At 40.4% G+C, this 20,471-nt stretch overlaps 1 long non-coding RNA gene across 1 annotated transcript in view; it reads left to right on the top strand.

Annotated features, from left to right (window-relative positions):
• The window catches only part of LOC136706738 (uncharacterized), a 102,537-nt gene that overhangs the window by 60,414 nt on the left and 21,652 nt on the right, over positions 1-20,471 (top strand). Inside the window, exons 2-3 of the long non-coding RNA XR_010804140.1 lie at positions 6,799-6,981; positions 16,829-16,900. This is a non-coding gene — a long non-coding RNA (uncharacterized lncRNA). The remainder of the gene's footprint in view (positions 1-6,798; positions 6,982-16,828; positions 16,901-20,471) is intronic.

The raw sequence follows: 20,471 nt of genomic DNA, 5'->3' as shown, positions 1-20,471 counted from the left end.
TTCCACTGTCATGTCCGGTGCAGGTACAGTGTTGTTCGCTAAAGGTACAGATCGTCTAAACTTTCCTCTAAAGGTGCAGCAACGGTTTTAAAATCGTGTATCTTTAAGGTACATTACAGTCTCGTCTCCAGAAGGAAAATCCAATACTTGGTTTCATAAGAGAGCTGTTTTTGTGAAGTATAGGATTATGTGGGAATCAACTCACTTTCAAAATCTGCAATAATGTCCTCAAATGGCAGGTTTTAATTGAGGGTCCAACCACAGTGACAATTAAATCTACAACAAACCTGCAGTGACAACAGCAGTGGCAGCATATATTAGTCTTAATAAATCTATAAATAAGTTAAATTGGGAACATATAAGTCACACATTTTTATCTTGTTTTCTGTGGAATGCTGGTGTTTTTATTCTATTATTATTGCTGACAGAGTGCACTAGCACACTCTCTCGGCTCAGTGTCAGAGCTGTAAGATGAGCTCATTTTTATCTGGGTTGCTGTATTTGCTAATGGCCAATTTTAAAGCAATCATGTTACAGAACTAGGTTAAGATAAGTAATTATAATCCTACACAGGATAAGATGTAAAATATCCTATGCCACTCCACTAGAGCTTCACATAGGGCCCACCCCACTCTCTTCCAACCTACAGCCACAACCCACTAAGGTTGATGTGGCCGTTTATGGTCCAATCAGTAACCAGCTATATCTAGCAACATTTAATTGAAATGGAATGCTACATCCATTAAGGTTGTTGAAATGAAGCTGAATAAATTAGCTGGACATGAGTCAGTCTGGTTAAATCAAAATGTGCAGTGTTCATATTTATGACTAAAAACTTTCGAGACCAATAGGGCTGCACTTGTTTGCGTGCCATGCTATGTATTCTTTCCTTAAAACTTGGTAAAGAAAAAGTCTATCTGATGCTGTTTCAACTAGCACCAGTGTAATATCTGACAGAGTAGCTTCTGTTACCTACCTGCTAGATGCGATGAATTCAATTTGTCTACATTCATAGCTTTCATTAGACATCTCCCAGGCACATAGGGTATGTATTCACAGAACATTTCATTTTTCTCACTTTCATTTTGTGGTGTTTTCAATGCTCTGTGTGTGTAGGAACTGTAGGGAATGACTGGGATGTGTCCTCTGCCAAACTTTGGAAAGAGTTTCTTTTGTTCCATCTTATAGGGGCGTGGGGGGATTATATTTTAAACTTTTATTTTGAAACCACAAAAAATGGAGGCTAGGTGAATGAGTTCTGATAAGTGAATGGAAAAAAAGAACACTGGCTGCATATCAAACTGCATACCACCTTACTAAATACTGCATGCGTAAAAATAGTACACCTCCTTTAGCTGGAAATTCACTAGCTTTATATAAATAGTGAAGTAGTCTGTGGTTTGAGAAGCAGCACTACGCTAGCTCAGGAGAGAGGTTGGGTTAGGCTTTGACTCCTAACAGCAACTGTGCCCCAGTCTCAATACCACACTCATTCTCATGCCCTTGCCTATGTGTGCTCTGAAGTTCTGCTGCTTTAGATTTGCACTGGTGTTATGAGGTAATGTAGCTAACATGTAACATAAGTGCATGTACCTAAATTAACACTGGGCTAAATGCATACTGAAATTATCAAAGCCTTGCCTAAAGCCAGCCCCAGTTGTTGAGTAATTTCAGATAGACTTGTTAACATGGATTCTGCTGCAGCATGAGATCCTTTTATCTGTCAGATGCAGCCTACTAAATGGTGGCCACTCCAGTTTTTGCTGTAACGTTTACTACACTTTGAGACATTAGTAAAGAATTGCTTGTTAAATATTTCTTGAGATATGAAGGGTGTTAAAAGCAATGTCGATGATTCTGGGCAACTGCTGTTCTCATTTGTTCACATTCAGAAGCTCTGCAGCTTTTTTTTTTATCTGCTTGAATTACATTTTTGATGATTAGGTCTGGATCACTACTACCTTTCCCACTCATTAGCTCAACAACATTACCCCTAAGACTGCAGTAACAATTGTCATTATACCCTTATAGCTCCCACTTAGTTTTGAGCATTGGGATGAGCTTTTCCAAGGTGACTGCACAAACATTTTGCATAGACGAACACTTGTGTCAGCAGTGGATGCACCTTAAAATCTCTTGGAATAAGAGGAGGTTGCTAACTTTTGTATCAGACCATCAGCACCGCTAAATTTACACCCCTGGGTTTAACTTTGCACAAAGCGTTTATTCACTTAACACACTGATGTGTGTATACCGTTCCTAAAATATTCCTCCATGACCCCCATTCATCAGCAGCTACTGGCTTGCACTTGGACCGTCTTAAGCACTGTCTGCGACTGTGTGAGGAGCTGCTTGACATTCCGCAGCTAAACTCCTGTGTACTTGCGGGCTGTGGGTTAAAAGCAGGGCTGTGTAATTATGGTGGGGGGAGAGCTGAAGGAGCAGTAGGACATTAGAGAGAAGGTGTTCAGGGGATAGCATTTACAGCTCAGGTAAAACCCCGCAAACAGTGGAAACGGCACCAGTGCCCTTCCCAAATGGACAGTTCCATCCTCATGATTTATTCAGTGCCGGCAAGGTGCCCTTTGAAATGGCACATCCCAACAATTATGCAGTCACCTTTTTGTATCGGGAAATGACAAGTTGAAATTAAGTGCTCAAAAGATGGATACAGTGCAGCACTTGACATTTTGCTAAAGCAAATTATATTTGTCATTTCCAATCGGGATAAACAAACACATCGGCTTGGTAATTATGTTGTCAGCAATATTGCGTCAAGCTATTCATATGCGATTGTCATGGGCTCGGTGCACACGAAGCAAGAGAAATCCGTTACCCGCTCTTGGGTGGCGGCGTTAGATCTTCTAGACAAGAAATATGACTATTACCATTCGTACTATCAGCAGCTGCTTCTTTTAAGACCCTGTCACTGGTTATAAAGGCTACAATAGTGTTTTGAGGTTTGATTTCATTTGTAGGAGATTAGAACCAATTTGTTCCTCAGACAGGTTTTTGGCTCAGATTCTTGTGTAATTTTGTAGTCAAGAATATCAAAATTCACTACTTTTATGGAAAACATTCCAAGTTGCAGTCAGTAAGTAGTGCTATTTTCCAGTGCCAGTGAACTTGGCACACGGTTTCCAAAATGCTGTAATCATGTCGTTACAGAGCATTTATCAAATTTTGCCTTAAACTCCCATAATTATTATTATTATTATTATTATTATTATTATTTTAATGTTTTTATTGCATGAAAACTTTAATGCATTTCCAATCTCTGTGCATCTTTTACAGTTAATCAGGTTGTTTCTGTACGTTTTTAAGTGATCTGCCCTGTATTCAAAAAGCACTCCATGCCAAACGTTCCTGTTGATTTAAAAACTACTAAAAAAACATAATAATAATAATAATAATAACTCTACTGGCTGAATATGTGTAAATTTTTGTTTTCTGTGATTACACAAAGACGGTGTAATCAAATCATATGCTTTTTTGTAGGGAATGTACTATATAATACAGTCTTTATCATCAAATTCCCCTGCTCTACATAAACACACAGACAGGGTCTAAACTTTGGCCGTATCATCAGGGCATCGGCAGTCATTTCCCCTATGACGCCTTAGCCGTTCAAGGCTGGGAGCCTAAAGCCCCTTTCACACATGCATGGTAACCCAGGACTTTTCTGGACATTACCCAAAGGAGCTGTATGTGTAAACCCAAATGTCAATAGCAGTTGTATTGGACATTAACCCAGTGCGAAGTCTATTTAAGCGTACGAAGCACTTTGTAGCTCTACAGTTACAGACTATAGTCCACCTGTTACTCTGCATACTTTCTTATCCCCTTTTACAGTTAGTCATGTTAGTATGTTGCACTGGTACAAGTGGATCAGACACAGCAGGGCTGCCTGAGTTATAGACTTATAGACACCTATTTTGCTGGTCCTCCTTGTAAAGTCAGAGACAGTAGCATCTGTTGCTGTTGTGCTGCTGTGTTGGTCATCCTCTACGCCATCAGTGGACACAGGATGCTAATGGTTGGATGTTGGTGGACTATTCTCAGTCTAGCAGTGCCATTGAGGGCTTTTAAAACTCCAGGTCCACCCAGTAAGCCTTGATTTCATTAGAATTCAAATAAAAATGTATTTATGTATGTAGGTAACCAACATACACACTTTGGTTAAAGCTGGTATTTTTTTTAAAAGAATATTTACCAAAACCTATCCCAAATATGTACACGTCACATTGCCCTTAAGTGTTTGTGCTATGGCTGTGTTCTTCAGTATCTGCCTCTTTGGTTTCTATTATAAGTGTATTAATTTCTCTGTGAGAACTGATGCAATAAGGTGATAGTCTTAAAAATGGTGGAATACCCCTTTAACTGCAGCAGTTCCATTACAGCGCTCTGCTATTCTGCTTGATCTTGACACTGAAGACATGAGAGAGGGAGGTGAAGAGATTTTTGAGAAATACATCTAAAAAGAATCACCATAGAGGATGATGAAAACATCCCTGTTGTTTTCCTGTTCTGAGCCTTTAAATCAGCCCTGGAATTCATGGTATGCGATTCTCCTCTAAGCTGCTGTATTAGTTGGAGGATTTTGAAGGTTTGGAGAATAATTAGCAGCCTGCTCCCCTTGGAGGATAAGGCCCTGACCTTATTTGTCTTGTGTTCCCAGGAGCCCCTTGGCTGCTGGAGAGAGGGGGGTGGGGGGTGGCTATAGAGGACAGAGTAGTGGCAGGTGTAATCAGTGGACCTGATATCAGCTGCCGTGTCAAGCCATGTCAAGGTGAGCGCTGCTACAGCCTCGACATGGCTGAGGAAGGGGTGTCGTGGAGCACGTGGCATTCGTTTTCTTCTTTTGAGTGTGTGACTGCACCCTACTGTTCCAGACACTCCCCTCCCCTTATTGTGTTTCCTGCAAAAAAAATAAAAGAAAGAATGTTGCGTATGATGTGGATTTGTGAGTTCAGGTTATTGCTACTGCGGGGCTTAGAGAGACATGACATCAGCACAAAGAAACGTCAAGAATTCATAACAATTCTCCCTCACAGCTGCACTCCGGTGAAGTTTGAAAGGGTTACACCTTCATCGTTTCAATGCATCGTTAAGTTGATCCACTCTGTGATGGTTTTTAATAATGATATTAAAAGCAGTGTTTACTACTTCAAGCAGAATCTCTTTCTGCTGCTTATGACTAGTGGTGATGTTTTGCTGGAAAGAGTGGATCAGACACAGCAGTGCTGCATAGAGTTATTAAAGCCCTCTGTGTCACTACTGGACTGAATTGTTGACCAATCAAATGTAGCCAGTAGTGTCCTGTGAGCAGTACATGATGCATTTTTAAAGAGGGACATTCTGTGTTGCCCTGTGAAGGACTGGCGCCCCCTCCAGGGTGTGTTCCCGCCTTGCACCCAATGATTCCAGGTAGGCTCTGGACCCTCCGTGACCATGAACTGGATAAGCGCTTACAAGGAATGATTGAATGAATATTCTGTGGTCTTGATAAAGCATCTGCAAATTGCTTCAAATATAACATGGATCAAAAAACAGAACCGTAACGTAACATGTCTCGACTGGCCTGGGAACGCCTTGGTATCCCCCCAGAGGAGCTGGAAGCAGTAGCTGCGGAAAGGGAGGTCTGGGTTTCTTTACTCGGACTGCTTCCCCCGCGACCCGGACCTGGATAAGCCGTAGATAATGGATGAATGGATGGAAAAAACACAACATCGTTCTCCCCCGTCCAACCAGACTCTTGCAAGGGAACCAGAGGGAGATTTTCCTTGCACGAGACTGTTAATTTCATTTGATTTATTTACTTACTTCTCTGCGCTTGTTGTTTGTTTAGCCCCATTAAACCTCATTTTTGTGTTCTCACATAGATGTGAATCCACTGCTGTGTTTGGAGAGACTCAGGTGAAGAGGCGTGAGAACACTAATGTTCCTGCTCTCTACATTAGATGCAGCACAAAATCAGAACAACTCGTTTGTTTTCAGATTAGTCAGATGACAAAAGATAATGTCTGGGTTGTTTTTATTTCAGTTTGTGGGTTGTGTATGATCCCATACCCCAAGTAAATGACCTAACATCCAAAAAAGGTCTTTTCATGTGAATCTGAAACTGGACCAACATAATGGTGCTTTTCCACTGCATGGAACCTACTCTACTAGGCTTGACTCTTTTGCTTTTTCCACTGGCCAAATCTGGTACCTGGTCCATGGAACCAGGTCCTTTTCATACCCTGCTCATGCCAGGTTCAAACCGTACTGAGTAGGTACTAAATCATGACGTGTAAACCCTACAGAGAGGTGATTGGCTGGAGAGACCTGTCAACCCGACAAGTAAACGGCCACCGTTGTGGTTTTCAAAGCCCGCACTTCCTGTTAGAGAGCGACAAGTTTTAAGCGTGTCAAGTCGAGTAGAGCCGGACCCTTGCAGCGGAAAAGCACCATAATACTGTAAACAGTAAATGGGAATAATTCATAAAAACTCCAGCAGGACTGCCGTGTCTGATCCACTCTGGAGGTCTGATCATTGAAGAACAGGGTGAAAAGGGAGTTGCCGATGTGCGCAGAGCGACAATAGGCCACAGTCTGTGTATATATTCAAAGGTCTACGGAGCTAATAAAATTGACAGTAAAAGTAGAAGCAAGGGGGTTGTGGCCTATCAGTGTATAACCATCAACACCTCACTGACTTCTGTTATTATTATTATTATTATTATTATTATTGTTATCATTAAGTATTTTTTTTAAAAGTCATTCATTCATCATTTGTAATGGCTTCGTTCTGTTCAGGGTGAGCCGACCTGTCATCGTCAGCCGCTGGAGGAATGAGGACACAGATGCAGAGACAGAGGCATGCCAAACTCCTCACAGGCAGTGACCCAAGGCAGGAATCGAACCCAGGACGTGGAGCCCCTGGAGCTGTGTGAAGGCAAAACACTACCGCTCTGCTGGCCTACTTTCATATCACATAAGGTAGTTATAAATGACAATGGAAAGGAACGAAACTTGCATGGCACAAGGATTATATATATATATATTCCGTGTCCGTGCACAACAATACTAGGGAACTGTAGTACTGCATTTAACCCAGTGACCACACGTGTGCACTAGGGGAATTAAGCACACACACACACTTGGAGCAGCAGGCTGCTATCCCAGAGCCACCTCAGCCATGAATGTTGAGGGAGGAGACATCACTGTTCCTTTACCCCTGCAGATTCAGGGGTTTCAAATAGTGACCCTTTAATCCCAAGCCCACTGTGCACCCTGTGGTTCTTATGAGGCATTTAGAGTTGTTCATTTTCTGTACAATGAGCCACTTCTCTAATGCTATATCTCTGTAGATTTGCTGCCACCGCAGTTTCAGGATGCTTTCTCTATACTTCACTTAGCTCATAAAGGGCTCAGGAATTAGTCAAACCATCCTGTTATTATAAGACAGCCACCCACAACCACTTCATTAAGGAGGACACAACCAGATACCTCAGTGCCAGGTAGATGTCACAGGTAGCAGTAGCCTGGTTGCATCACTAGGGGTCAAAAAAGAGCCAGAGTTGTTAGTACACCAGTGTCAGAGTTATCATATCTGAATCTGTATGTGGAGAACAGGAGCAGGGTGGATGAGTTCACATAGTGTTCACTCAAAACATCAATCATCTATCCCAGTCTTGGGAGTAAGGCTCTTTACGATGTGTAGAAGCTTTGATATTAAACGTTCGATCTCTAATTGCGTACATAAGATCCATGACAGTGCAGAAACTCATACAGGTTCTTTTTGTCACTAATTATAGTGTATCACTTTGGGCTAAAAGTTCTATAAGCTCTTGAAATTTGCTCCCAATGGTTCTGCGAACTAGGATTTTGAAAGTCTTAGGATCTCTAAAAGAGATTTGAGTGTGAAAAACCTTTTAAAGACTTAAAAAAAACCCTCACACATTAATTATGCAAATATTCTATACATAATTAAAGGCATTTTTAAAGATGTCATGTACAGAAAGGAATCTATAAAGAGGACCATGCATTTAAAGGGTTTTTTTGAGAAACTAAAACTACTATATATATATAAATATATTTGGCTTTTTTAAGTAGTTGCGATATGGATAGAGGGTCATATACCCCTTATCCATATCGTAAGCACTTAAAAAAGCCAAAAAACAAAGTAGTTTTAGGTATCAAAAAACATTTTAAATGCATGGTCCTCTTTATAGATTCCTTTCTGTACATGATATCTTTAAAAATAATAATCCATATGGCAAGCACTTAAAAAGCCAAAAAAATATAGTTTTGTGTGTGTGTGTGTGTGTGTGTGTGTAAAATATCTCAATCACACTAAATAACCTTAAGTGTCCCCCTATCTCCCCCATGCGTCTGCAGAAAAAAAGCATTATGCTTTCCCTGTAACCACTTTATAAATAAATGTTAGTAATTTCAGTTTTATTTGGAAAAATAGTCATTTATAACCAGCTAAAAGGGTTTTATATGCAGCAGTAAAGAAAAGAAGTTTTGAAGTGAAAAGAAAGTGCCCTTGCAGTTAATGCCATAATTCATGACCAACAGTGAATTTAAAAATGGCCTTTCGTCTTTTAAAAATATTAGTTCAGAGCTTCAGCTGGCACCAGCTGCCAGACGCGAACGTATGCACCGCAGCCGGGAAAGGCCAATAATACACAACTGGAAACGGGGATGCTGAATATTGCTTTATGCACCTTTTAAGAAAACAAGTCATAAATCGGTGGTTCTCAAAGTCGAGTATGACGCCTGTCACACAGTTTAGTGCTCCCTCCACTTCTGAACACCTAATTCATCAGCTATTGATCTGCTATGAGCAGTGCTGTACATCAGTGAGTGGAATCAGTCAGACAGGAGTCTCTTTAAAGGCCTTATTTCATGGAATTTTCCTTTCCTTTTTTTCAAGTCAAATTATTTAACCTTTATAACACAGAATACACGGCTGGTGACACATGAATTTTGCCGCCAGAAGGATTCAGCTTTTTTATTACTGTATTTGCACATGCACACTATATCCGTAACGGAGCTTGAGACGGGGGAGGTCAGTTCTGAGAATGTTGGGGAGGACATCTGGGTGGCTTTGGCGTGAGCATGAAAGCTGGACCCCATCCCGATATCTCTACAGGAGAAAGCAGGGGGCGATGGGTTGGCAGGGGGATACAAAGTGTTTTTTTATTTTTTGTGTCATTGAAAACTGGTTTCATAACCCCTTTAAAGGATGCATGAGGCTTGCTTTATTGTTGGATGCACTGTGAATGCAATTATACATTTATTTTAATTGTGTAATCAGAGTAATTGTATAACTGAAGTGCATCTTACATTCCTATTCATGTGCTTCCTTTTTCCAAAATGTAGTTTGTGAATGAAGTAAATTGTAAATCTGCAAAAATGGGGGAAAATAAGGTATGAAATCTAGAAATTGTTTGATTATACAATTGAACATTCGGTGCACCTTTATAGTGTCTCAGGTCAGTGCTTAGAAGCTGAATCTACAAATTTTGGACATTTTATTTCAATGACAAAATAACAAAAACAGCCTGCTTAAGACTAGGAGATGGAGCTTAGAAAATAGTTGGGTAAAAATGAATTATGACAGTGTTTGGTACACAAAACTTATAAGTGGACCTCAGGGAAATAATAATGCACACTGTCAGAAAAACTGCATTCATAGTAAACACTGTCACTGGGGAGCCACCCACAAGGGGACATCTTCAGCATCCTTAGTTAGGGAATATAATTGTATCATACTCTGCTGCAGTTACTTATAAATTGAACCTATAAAATGGTACCATTATTTAACTTCCCCTGGGAAAGTGAATGTAGCGTACCTTCAAGCTGCATGTTGTACCTATCAAATTTTATATTTATATTTAAGAGTGAGTGAGTATGATCATATTACAAATGTAGGTTAATGATTTATCAGGAATCTTGCCTGAGGACTTTTATTTTGTACAGTGTGGTGTTCCTGCCCAAGCTGAGAATAGAACCCCCAGTAAACAAGGAACGTCCCTGGACGTTCAAAATAGGTCTAAAAGTAGTCTGTCCGTCAAGGACATATTTTAAACGTCAATGGACGTCCAAAATCCATCTTAATAAGTTAGTTAAGTGGTGACCAATCGATAACGTCAGTGGACGTCCAAAACGCGTTTTATACAAGTAATTTATTTCGGGACCAATTAATAACGTCAATGGACGTCTAAAATACGTCTAATAGTCGTCTTTTCAATGTCTGTGTTTGGACGTCTTTTCAACTTTCATTTTCAACCTTAAGAGAACGTTGATTAGACGGCAGTCATTACGTTATTTCAACGTTGAATCAATGGCTTAATGTTTACTGGGCCTACTCTGCTGTGTAAGAGAGGCCAGGGTTACTGTGCTACACCAACCAAATCATGCTTTTCCCCTGCGTGGTCCTCTACACGACTCTACTTGGCTCTTTCATTAGGCAAATTTGGTTCCTGCAAAATTCTTAATCAGATTATTTGATGACTTCTGTACCTTTAGAAGGTTCGTTTATTATTATTTTGGTGCAGTACCTACTTTTGACAATGAATAAATATAGAATATATCCTCCATAAAGTTATTTTAAAGGCCTGACTGTCCTAAGTAGGATATAATGTATTGCTGCAGGGTTGTTTGTGTGTGTGTTTATGCCGCTGCTGTGCCTTGGCCGGATGACTAACTGATAATAAAATACCAGCGCTCCGATTGTGGATGAGTGACTGATATGAAAATGCCAGCAGCGATTCAGAACGTGGATCTGCGGAGCGTTTCCCGACGCGGCTGGGAGTCTCTGGCAGGGCCGTTAATCGTGAGTGACGGCTGCGACGGCTGCTGAAAAGCAGGACGGTCAGCCGTAAAGCACCACGCCGAAGGGGAAAAGGAGGCTGCCTTTGGTTCGCTCGTTTTTTACTCCCTCGCTCATCTGCGCAGTTAGATCACCTCAGCACTTCTCGGTGCAGATTTATGACCCAGGCTGAGGCTAATTTACAAGCTAATGGCTCCAGAGCCTGATGTCCTGTCGTCCTGCCGTCCTGAAGGACACGTAGTACTGCCTGTTTTCTCCGAGTAGATAAGATACACAGGGGTATACTATAAAAACCTGCAAATATTAATAGAATGCAGTTGTGCATTTAAACGTCTAGTGGATTTGGACAAAATCTATTTTTTTATTCATTAGGTCATCAGATTTTTCTTATTCCCTGATTCCCTGAAACACTGAGTTCCAGCTTAAATGTGTCAGTTTGAGGCATGTCATTTGTTTTTTCCTCTCCACATTAAATATGTGACTGTGCAAATCTGAAAATAGCACTGGCTTTTAAATCACAACTTTTATTCCATGTTTTCTTTGTTTAAAAAACAAATGCAGTGTGCATAATTTCACTTAAATCCCTACCTTAATGAAAGTCATCATTGTTTCCCTGCATTTTCAAACTTTCCATTTCCACTTCAAATGTTTCCACTAGACGAGGTTGATATTATCTGATGATAGAAAATATATAATATATTGGGATCTGTTTTGGAGCCCTGCTGCTTCTAAGGTGCCTCCATTTTTCAAACACGTGGCCAGTATTTCCTCTCTTTTTACTCATGAAATGGGGTCATGAAGATGTCTGAAGAATGCCGACACTCTAATCTAATGTGATGTCTGTTCACGTCATGGATGCAGCACGCTGTGCTTGTCTATTTTGTGTAATAACTGGCAACCCAACAATGTGGGGGATCATAGGCAACAACACCAACAGAGTTCTGTTCGGAACACAAACTTAACAGAAAGAATATACTAGCTTCAGCACTCCTCTCAGAAAGGCCAGTGCTTCAACTGGTGTAATGCAGTATATATAACAGATTGCTACTTCAAATTTGGGAAAACGAACTGTACAATGTAGACATTCTGAACTTCCTGCTGTTGATTTGGAGTGGTTAGTAGTAACCAATCGTAAGAAACCAAATACCCATGTGACACCAATCATACTGTTATAGTAACATCTAGAGGCCTGGATGTATGTTTAAACAAGGCCACATCTATGTGGGAAACCCACTTTATGGAGCGTGTTTTGGTACGTGATTAAAAAGAATGCAATCTGATTATTCATCTCAAAAGTTTTAAAATATATAAATTAAAATGTAATCACTTGAATAATATTGTTTGCAGTGTTTGGTGGTAAAACTGATTGCTCTTTTAAGGGATCAGTGACTGTGATGATGGCTGCTTTTGTGAATATGTTTTTCAGGTTTGTTGTCACGGTACTGAACAAGGTGTTTTCCTTTTTTTTCCCCTTCCCCCCCTTTCCTCCTTTTAAGGGTCTAAAAGATGTGCCCCCTGCTAGGTGTTTTTCCCACCTTGTTCTATTACACTATTACATTGCCGGCGCATTTGAGTGGGCTTTGACCACCTGCAGAGTTAGCCGGTTCCATCTTGCTAGTTTAGTCCTGGAGTGAGCAAGAGATGGATTGAAGGAGCCACTGGTGTCAGTCAAAAGCAGACTTTCCAATAATAGCCTGGCACTGTGACTCATTGGCATGCGCGAGAGACGCAGGTATAAACCAAACAATTGTCAAATCAATCAGCCCCCCACCCTTTTTCTCCCCAATGATGATTCAACTCGGCGGCTCCTGCTATCACTTCACACAATCCGTCTGAGTGCACTTCCAGCAGAAAACTTCTGCAAGACTTGTGCTCATTTCAGCTGTCCTGCCATTTATGCTGTATTGACTATCATTACGCTTGAAAAATCTGCTGCAACAAGCAGTAAACAAGTTTTAGGTTATTGCTCAAAAGTGGTTCGTTGATGGCTCACTTGTCTTAAGTGTTTTTTTCCAGAACTGACTTAAAGTCTGTGTTCATGCTTTTAATCACAAACACTTTTTAAATAAAATTCAGATGTTTCCTCACCATTTGCTAGCTTTCCAGTCTTAAAAATATTTAGCCCTTATTCCAGTAGTGTTCTGGAGGTGCTCACACTGTGGCGAGACCTCCAAATGTTGAAAATCATAAAAAGAGATGAGGATATAACTCTATTCTTGCTAAATCAGTGGGTAATATGAACTTATATTTGCTGATTCAGATTACTTAAGGTGAAACTCATTCATTCATTAATTCTCTTTAACCGCTTATCCAGTTCAGGGTCGCGGTGGGTCCAGAGCCTACCTGGAATCATTGGGCACAAGGCAGGAATACACCCTGGAGGGGGCACCAGTCCTTCACAGGGCAACACAGACACACACACACACATTCATTCACACACTCACACCTATGGACATTTTGGAGTCGCCAATCCACCTACCAACGTGTGTTTTTTGGACTGTGGGAGGAAACCGGAGCACCCAGAGGAAACCCATGCGGACACGGGGAGAACACACCAAACTCCTCACAGACAGTCACCCGGAGCGGGAATTGAACCCACAACCAGCTGTGTGACTGCGACACTACCTGCTGCGCCACCCAGGTGGAACTCAACATTTGGGAAATTGCCAACTGCAGGAAAGTAAGCACAGACCCAAAGTGCTACAATGATAAACAACTCGAGTTCCAAATGAGTTTCTGTTATAATTCAAACTGTGAATAAAATGTAGAGACAAGTTAAACTTGAGCCACATACAAACTGTCTTTCTTTCCTCCCATCAAATACATATTTCCACTGGTGGCACGGTGGCGCAGCAGGTAGTGTCACTGTCACACAGCTCCAGGATCCTGGGGTTTTGGGTTTGAGCCCTGGTCAGGGTGACTGTCTGTGAGGAGCTTGGTGTGTTTGGTTTCCTCCCACAGTCCAAAATCACACGTTGGTGGGTGGATTGCTGACTCAAGTGTCCATAGGGTGTGAGTGAATGTATGTGTTGCCTTATGAGGGAATGGCGCCCCCTCCAGGGTGTGTTCCTTCCTTGCACCCAGTGATCAAGACAAGGAGCTTCTGAACATTAACAAACCAAAGAGAACAGCAGTTTTCCAGAATTTTGGAAGTTGCCTTTTAAGATACAAAATCCCTATTTCTACCATCTTTTGTAACTGCTTCATTTTAAACAGGGTTCAGGTTTGAGTTCAAGGTAGAAACACACGCTATACAGGGCAGCAGTCCATCACAGGGCATCACACACTTTCACGCAGCCAGTCCACTTACCCGCATGTGTTTGGACAGTGGAAGGAAACCAGAGCACCTGGAGAAAACCCACACAGGAAGAACACACCAAACACCTGACAGCACAAGGCAAGGATCAAACCCAGGAAACTGAGACCCGGGAGCTGTATGAAAGTAACACTACACGTAGCCATTGTGCCCTCACTCCAGATGATAATGATACTATTTATTTACATCATTAAATGTGAAACTTTCTTGGATGAGAAAGTGTTGGGGTCCTGCCTTTAGCTCAGTTCTAGTTTAGTTTTGGCTTGAGCAAATCCGAGCTGTGTGAAATCTCGACTACTCCAGGGGATCGTGAGATTCCTGGCCACTATTTCTTGGGAGAGATATCTGTGAACCAGGAGACTTTAGCCATGTTCTACAGTGAATACGTACATGATTACACAGCCAGTATAGTGAGTATTATTTAACTACATGTGTCAGATTTTGTACTAAAACCTTTTAAACATGGCCACTTCAATGTGGGGGCTCACTTTGTGGAGTGTAATCTGGTTCATTCAGGGACAACAATTTGATTCTTCAACTTCAACTTTTTTTTTTCTTCTGCAGTTTTTCAATGTTGTACTTTTAATCTGTGTCCAAAGAAAAAGATGCATCTCCAGTTTTGTCAGTTATTATTTTACCGCATCATTATCACACAATGTGAAGGACAGCTGCTGTTCAAAATTCATGAAGAACATAAAAATGCTCCAAATGTATTTGAAGTAAAATCTTCTTACATTCATTTCCACAGAAAGTTCAGAAGGGATTTTCTTAGAACACTGCGGGTTCTGAATTTGCATTAAAACCTACAGCTCCTTCTGTTAAAAGAAACATAGATTGATGGCAGTTGAGATGCCATTTATGCCATTTATTGTGAGATGTCAAGTGCTATTTCTTCAGTGTGTCCAAACCATGAAAGCTGATATTTGACACATATTGGATGATGTTGTGTTTTCAGAGTGGAAAAAAGTAGCAGTGCACTGACACTCCTATTCATATAGCAGAGCTTACAAAGCACTGGAAAAACTATATTCCATTTTTCCAAGTGCTGTGACACGCTTTCATTTCCTTTTTAGAGCATCATAACGCGACACTGACTCTCAGTCACCAGAAATATGGTTTTCGTGCCACTTATATATAGCATTTGAAAGCATTCTCAGACACGGTATGGCTTTTTAAAAGCAGCTTTTCTTTGAACAGTGTGTAATTTGCTAGATCTACTAAAAGCGACACACTTCTGAGCTTGTTCCTCTGCCTTTTCTGAAACAATACTAGCTGCTAGCTTGGTTAGCCACCAGCGTTTACAGGAGAGGACCACTACTATTCAAATGTTTAGGGTTTGCCCAAACTCACTCGGCCTCAAACCCAAAATCTTTGTCTGGTAAGCTACTGCTCTAGAGCAAGAAATAACATGAAAAGTCATTTTAAAACTATTTAAAGCTCTCAAATGGCAATATTATAATAAAAATAATAAAAAAATGCAATAGCCTTATTAAATTTTCTGCTAAAACACATTTATCATGGACAGCTGAATGCACATAGTGCTTTTCCAGAGGGATTGGTATTGCTGCTATTCAATCTATCAATCAAGTAAAAATAAATAAACAAATAAATGAGTACTAGGTACTAGCTTGGTTAATATTACTATGTAGATTGCAGTGTAGTATTACCTTTTCTACCACAACAATCCAACAAACACACACTGTGGTGCTGATGCGAAGAACTGCAAATCATCCCTTTAGAAATATTTGGTTAAAAATGAGTGAATTGGAGTGAATTACCAGGCAGAAATGACTAAAAAAGGATTTTCTTAAAGGGACCAGAGCTGTCTTCTTGTAAGAAACGATGCCTGCCACTAATTTTACAGTTTTTCACAAATTTGTCTTTAATTTGTTTACTGTTTACCAGAACACCCTTAACTTTGTGTGTGGTAAAGGCAAACATATTAAAAGATTAATTTAAAAAAAGACAAAATGCAATTTCTTAAAGATTTAAGATAAAGAATTGCCTCTTAGTTCACAGTGAAGGAACGACTATAGAGAAGCAAGAGGCTATGAAGCCACATCAAGCAGCAGTCTCTGGAGTGTCCTCTAAGGGGCAGCAGTGGTAGCAGTAGCCATTTTTGCTCAGAGGCCAGGGTCAGGGGGGATTCAAGCTGGGTTTTCTAGCACATGTTCACCCTCACAACCTTGCCCCCTGTCCTGGTCCCGCTGCAAGGCGAAGATTAGCCTCGCACACTGGCTACAGTTTCAGCTTTGTGGCTGTACGGCTCACATCGCCGCTACCGCTAACAAACCAGCTTTTGACTGATGCCTATCCAAGTGTGTGTGTGTGTGTGTGCAGGTGCTACCTGTTCCAGTGTTTCTGAATACACTTAATCCCATAAAGTACAAAGCTCAGTGTGTGTCTGCATGTTAACTCTTCGCACATACATACATACCATAGACAGACTTCATTAATGTGAACTTCAGTGCATTTTTTAAATTATTTTTTTGTGTACCATTTTTTCATACATATGTTGTTGCCTTGTTATATATGAGTTCTATTGATTTTCTTAGAATTAACAATAAAATGCTTATATACTTAGTTCTAAATCTAACTAACAAGATAATTGTTAATTTTGTGTAATTGTTAAAATATATAATTTTTCATAGTTCCGTACTAACACTATTTTTCTTGGTCTATTCCAGACTAAAGACAGATATTTGAAGCTGTTAACATCTCATGTAAACCTGCAACAAACCTTTAACATATTTTACCTGGTAAGTAGCAGTTTTACAGCGACCCTCAGGTACGTTTCCTGTTCTCCCTGTGTCTGTGTGGGTTTCCTCTGGGGTCTCAGGTTTCCACAGTCCAAAAAGCATGAACGCTAGGTGAACTGGCTTCTCTAATATCTGTCCTGGTGTGAGTTAATGAATGTCTGTATGTGTTTGTGTGCCCAGAAATGGATTGGCGCTCTATCCTGGGTGAAACCCTAGTGCCCAATGCAGTCCTCCAGGTGTACAGTCGTTCCTGGTTTGCCTGCTGCTTCTCAGCACTGTGTGTGCAGACTGAATGTTGAGTGTTGATTGTAAAGCATCATTGGGCATCATTTTTTTTTGGTACTTCATATTTTTAACCCTTGTTTTCTTTTATTAAATAAAACAAGAAGGGTGACACTTCCAAATAAACATTAACTTAAACTAGGATAGAAACATAGAAGGCCCTGGGGGGTTCCTCATTAATATTTCTACATGCATCGTGACTATTATCAATGAATAAAATTGTAGTTTCTGAATAATTCATCTTAACATTCCTAACAGAATAGTAAAGCTGCAGTTTTTGTGGTTTTTAGATTCGAAAAGGTCAGTTGATAGATGACTTGTTCTGCTCTCAAAGCACCTTACAAAAGGATTTTGAAGCACAGCGAGTGCCTTGGACTGGCTTTGTTCAGTGATCAATGCTGACAAAGCTGCCTTCAGATTTATGCAACTTGAGATGTTTCAGACATCACGATTTCCTGGTCCCTGACCATTAGATGCACTACTTTTGAGATAAAAAAAAGGTTGTGTGCATTATTTGTAATGCCCTGTGACTGAGGCATTGAAAATGCATTTTTAAACATGCTACAGTGTGTCCTTAAGGGCTGTTGTAAGTGAGAAATGACCTGCGTTTTTCAGTGCTAAGAAGTTAGCTGCAAAGTTTATGTAATTCACTTGCAATATAAAAACATAGTCTTAGCTTTGCAATGCATGGTAATGTCATCTGTGGTTTCTGTCTAATCCCTGCCTCAAATGGTGGGTAGATACTATTTCCAGTGAGTATTTTGCTTATTTAAAATATAATCTAACCCAAAAGAAGAGGGCATTCTTGAGCAGCAGCATGAGTCTGCGATCAATATTTAATGTCAACAGTTGGCCAGAGGGTATTGTTGACCGCCACCCCCCCACACCCAACACCCCAAACACCGGGATGTGGAGCTCTATCTGCTCTATCTGAAGTGATAGAGCACCATCTAATACAACTGGGCTGAGATGGAGTGGTGTTTGTGATCTGTTAACATTCAGTCAGAATTTTTCATGGCTGTATATAACCAAGTTCTCACAGCAATGTTCTGACGTTCCAAAGCTGTGGCTGTTACTACAAGAAAAATGAGGGAGGGGGGGGGGGGGCAAATTCACTACCGATACCCTTGAGTTGAGGAGAAGCATGGGGTGAGCGTGTGTTTATATAGTGTATATCCAATATTATGGCAAGGTGGGAATAAAACACTGGCATTTGATGGATTGACCCCAGATGTTGTGAATGTGTGTGCGTGTGTGTAATATCAAAGCAAGCTCGGCAGTGTGGCCCGTACTGCCATTCTGCTAATGATTTGGCATTGACGGTCTCTGGGACAGATGGGGAGTAGGGGCGAGGCGTTCCATTGAATAAAAATGAAACACACTCACATTACCTGGGATGAACATTGGGGTTGTGGTGGTGGTGGGTGGGGAGGGGGGTGAAAGGAAGAGTGAGCCTTTGCCTTTTGAAACCTCAGACAACGGCATGCTATGTGTTGGAGTAGGAAGAAAGAAAGAAGGCAACAGGGGAATGGGAGTTAATTGCATTCAGCACCTTTCAGTGTGAAAAACTATGCCAGGGACGAATTCATTACATCTAGACTCTCAGATCAGCAAAAAAAAAAAAAGCGAGGCACTAGAGTCCCCCGTTTAGGAACACATCCGGATTTGAAGAAAATGCTTTAGGTAATTAGGGACAGAGAGAGAGACTCATTTTCCTTTAAACTCCGCTCTGAAGAAGTGCCTCTGGGTGCTGTGCTTATATCCTACATCAGCATTGTATGGGAGATTTATTATAGAAATAAAGTGCAATAATTCCCAATAAAGTCACAATGTTAAACTGCTTACTTTCTGCTCTGGATGCGGAGTTAGTGTTGTTTTATTTGTTACTGTACAAACACTTTTTCTGTCTGCACACTGCTTCTTTAACAGGGCTCTTTATTCTCATAGCTTTGCAACTCTATATATCGAAATTACCGGTCTGTTTAAAAAATACGTTGACTTCTTTCTTGGAACTGTGCTTTATTTTCCACAATAGTAGCATATTTTTCTTCAAAATACTACAATATTTTTCTTAAAAAAAAATTCCAAATATTTCCGTTCTCATCAAAGACTATATTTATTTATTCCACAACATTTTATTGCACATTTTGCTCCAATAAGAAAGACTTTATCAGTGAAAAGTTGTGGCCTTAACCTTTATTCTCCAAAAATAAAAAAGAAACTATGACTTTATTATGAAAATATCCAAGAATTTGGATTGAATTCTTTGGAAATCTACTTTATTGTTGAAATATCCAATTATTTACAAATATTACAAGTTTACTCTCCGAAGAAAAATGTTTCTACAAATATTAGCTTCAATAAAAGTTTTGTTTATTCTCAGAACATTGTTATCTATAAATAATTATTCAAAAATATAAAAAAAATTGAAAATAAAAATATTAAAAAATATTTATTTGCTTTAAAATGATTTAAAACGTATTCTCTGCAAAATGAATCAATTTTTTTTCTTACGAAAATTACACATTTATTCTCCAGAAATAGTCTTCAGATGTTTTGAATGTATTGCTTAGAATATTATCAGTTTATTCTTAAATAAATTTAGTTAAATACAGTAAATGTACAGCTGTGTTGTCAAAATACTTCCTTTATTCTCAAATAAAAAAGAAACACTGAAAACGTGTCCTTAAAACACTTATGGTACTTATGGCTTAGTCAATCCTTTATTTATTCACCCTCTATACACACACACACACACACACACACACACCACCAGCAAACCCAAACACACACCAGATTGAGAGCAGTGGGCTTGGGCTCAGGGAGGATGCTCCAGCATAAGCGTGGACAAAGTCGAGCCCCAGGTTTCTGCTTGTTGCTGTACGGCTGAGAGCGGAGCTGTGGTAACAGCAGGGCTTTGTTCCCGGGGCCTGATGAAGAGCTGTGTGAGGAGCGGTGCTCCAGCGCACTGAGGAAGACGAGGGTCCGCAGTAAGTAATCATGTTCCCGGCCACTGTCTGCCATCCAAAGCCACAGCACGTCCTGTGGGAGAGAGAGAGAGGGAGGCCGTGCAGCCACATCAAACAATAGCTTTCTGTTCTAAACAAAGCTAGGGCAAACTGCCTGAGGCCCACACCCCTCTCTCTCTCTCTCACTCTCTCCCTGCGTTTTCTCTTCTGTTGTTCCTTTCTCTTTTTTTTCGGTATTTTCTTCCTGTCTCTCTCTTGTTTTGCCTCTTTTTCTGTTCTGTGTCCCTTTCTTCACTCTCTATGGTTTCTGCTTTTTCCTC

This window comes from Hoplias malabaricus, chromosome 9 (assembly GCF_029633855.1).
Source record: "Hoplias malabaricus isolate fHopMal1 chromosome 9, fHopMal1.hap1, whole genome shotgun sequence".
Classification (NCBI taxonomy): domain Eukaryota; kingdom Metazoa; phylum Chordata; class Actinopteri; order Characiformes; family Erythrinidae; genus Hoplias; species Hoplias malabaricus.
This window is presented reverse-complemented; position numbering and strand designations above follow the sequence as displayed.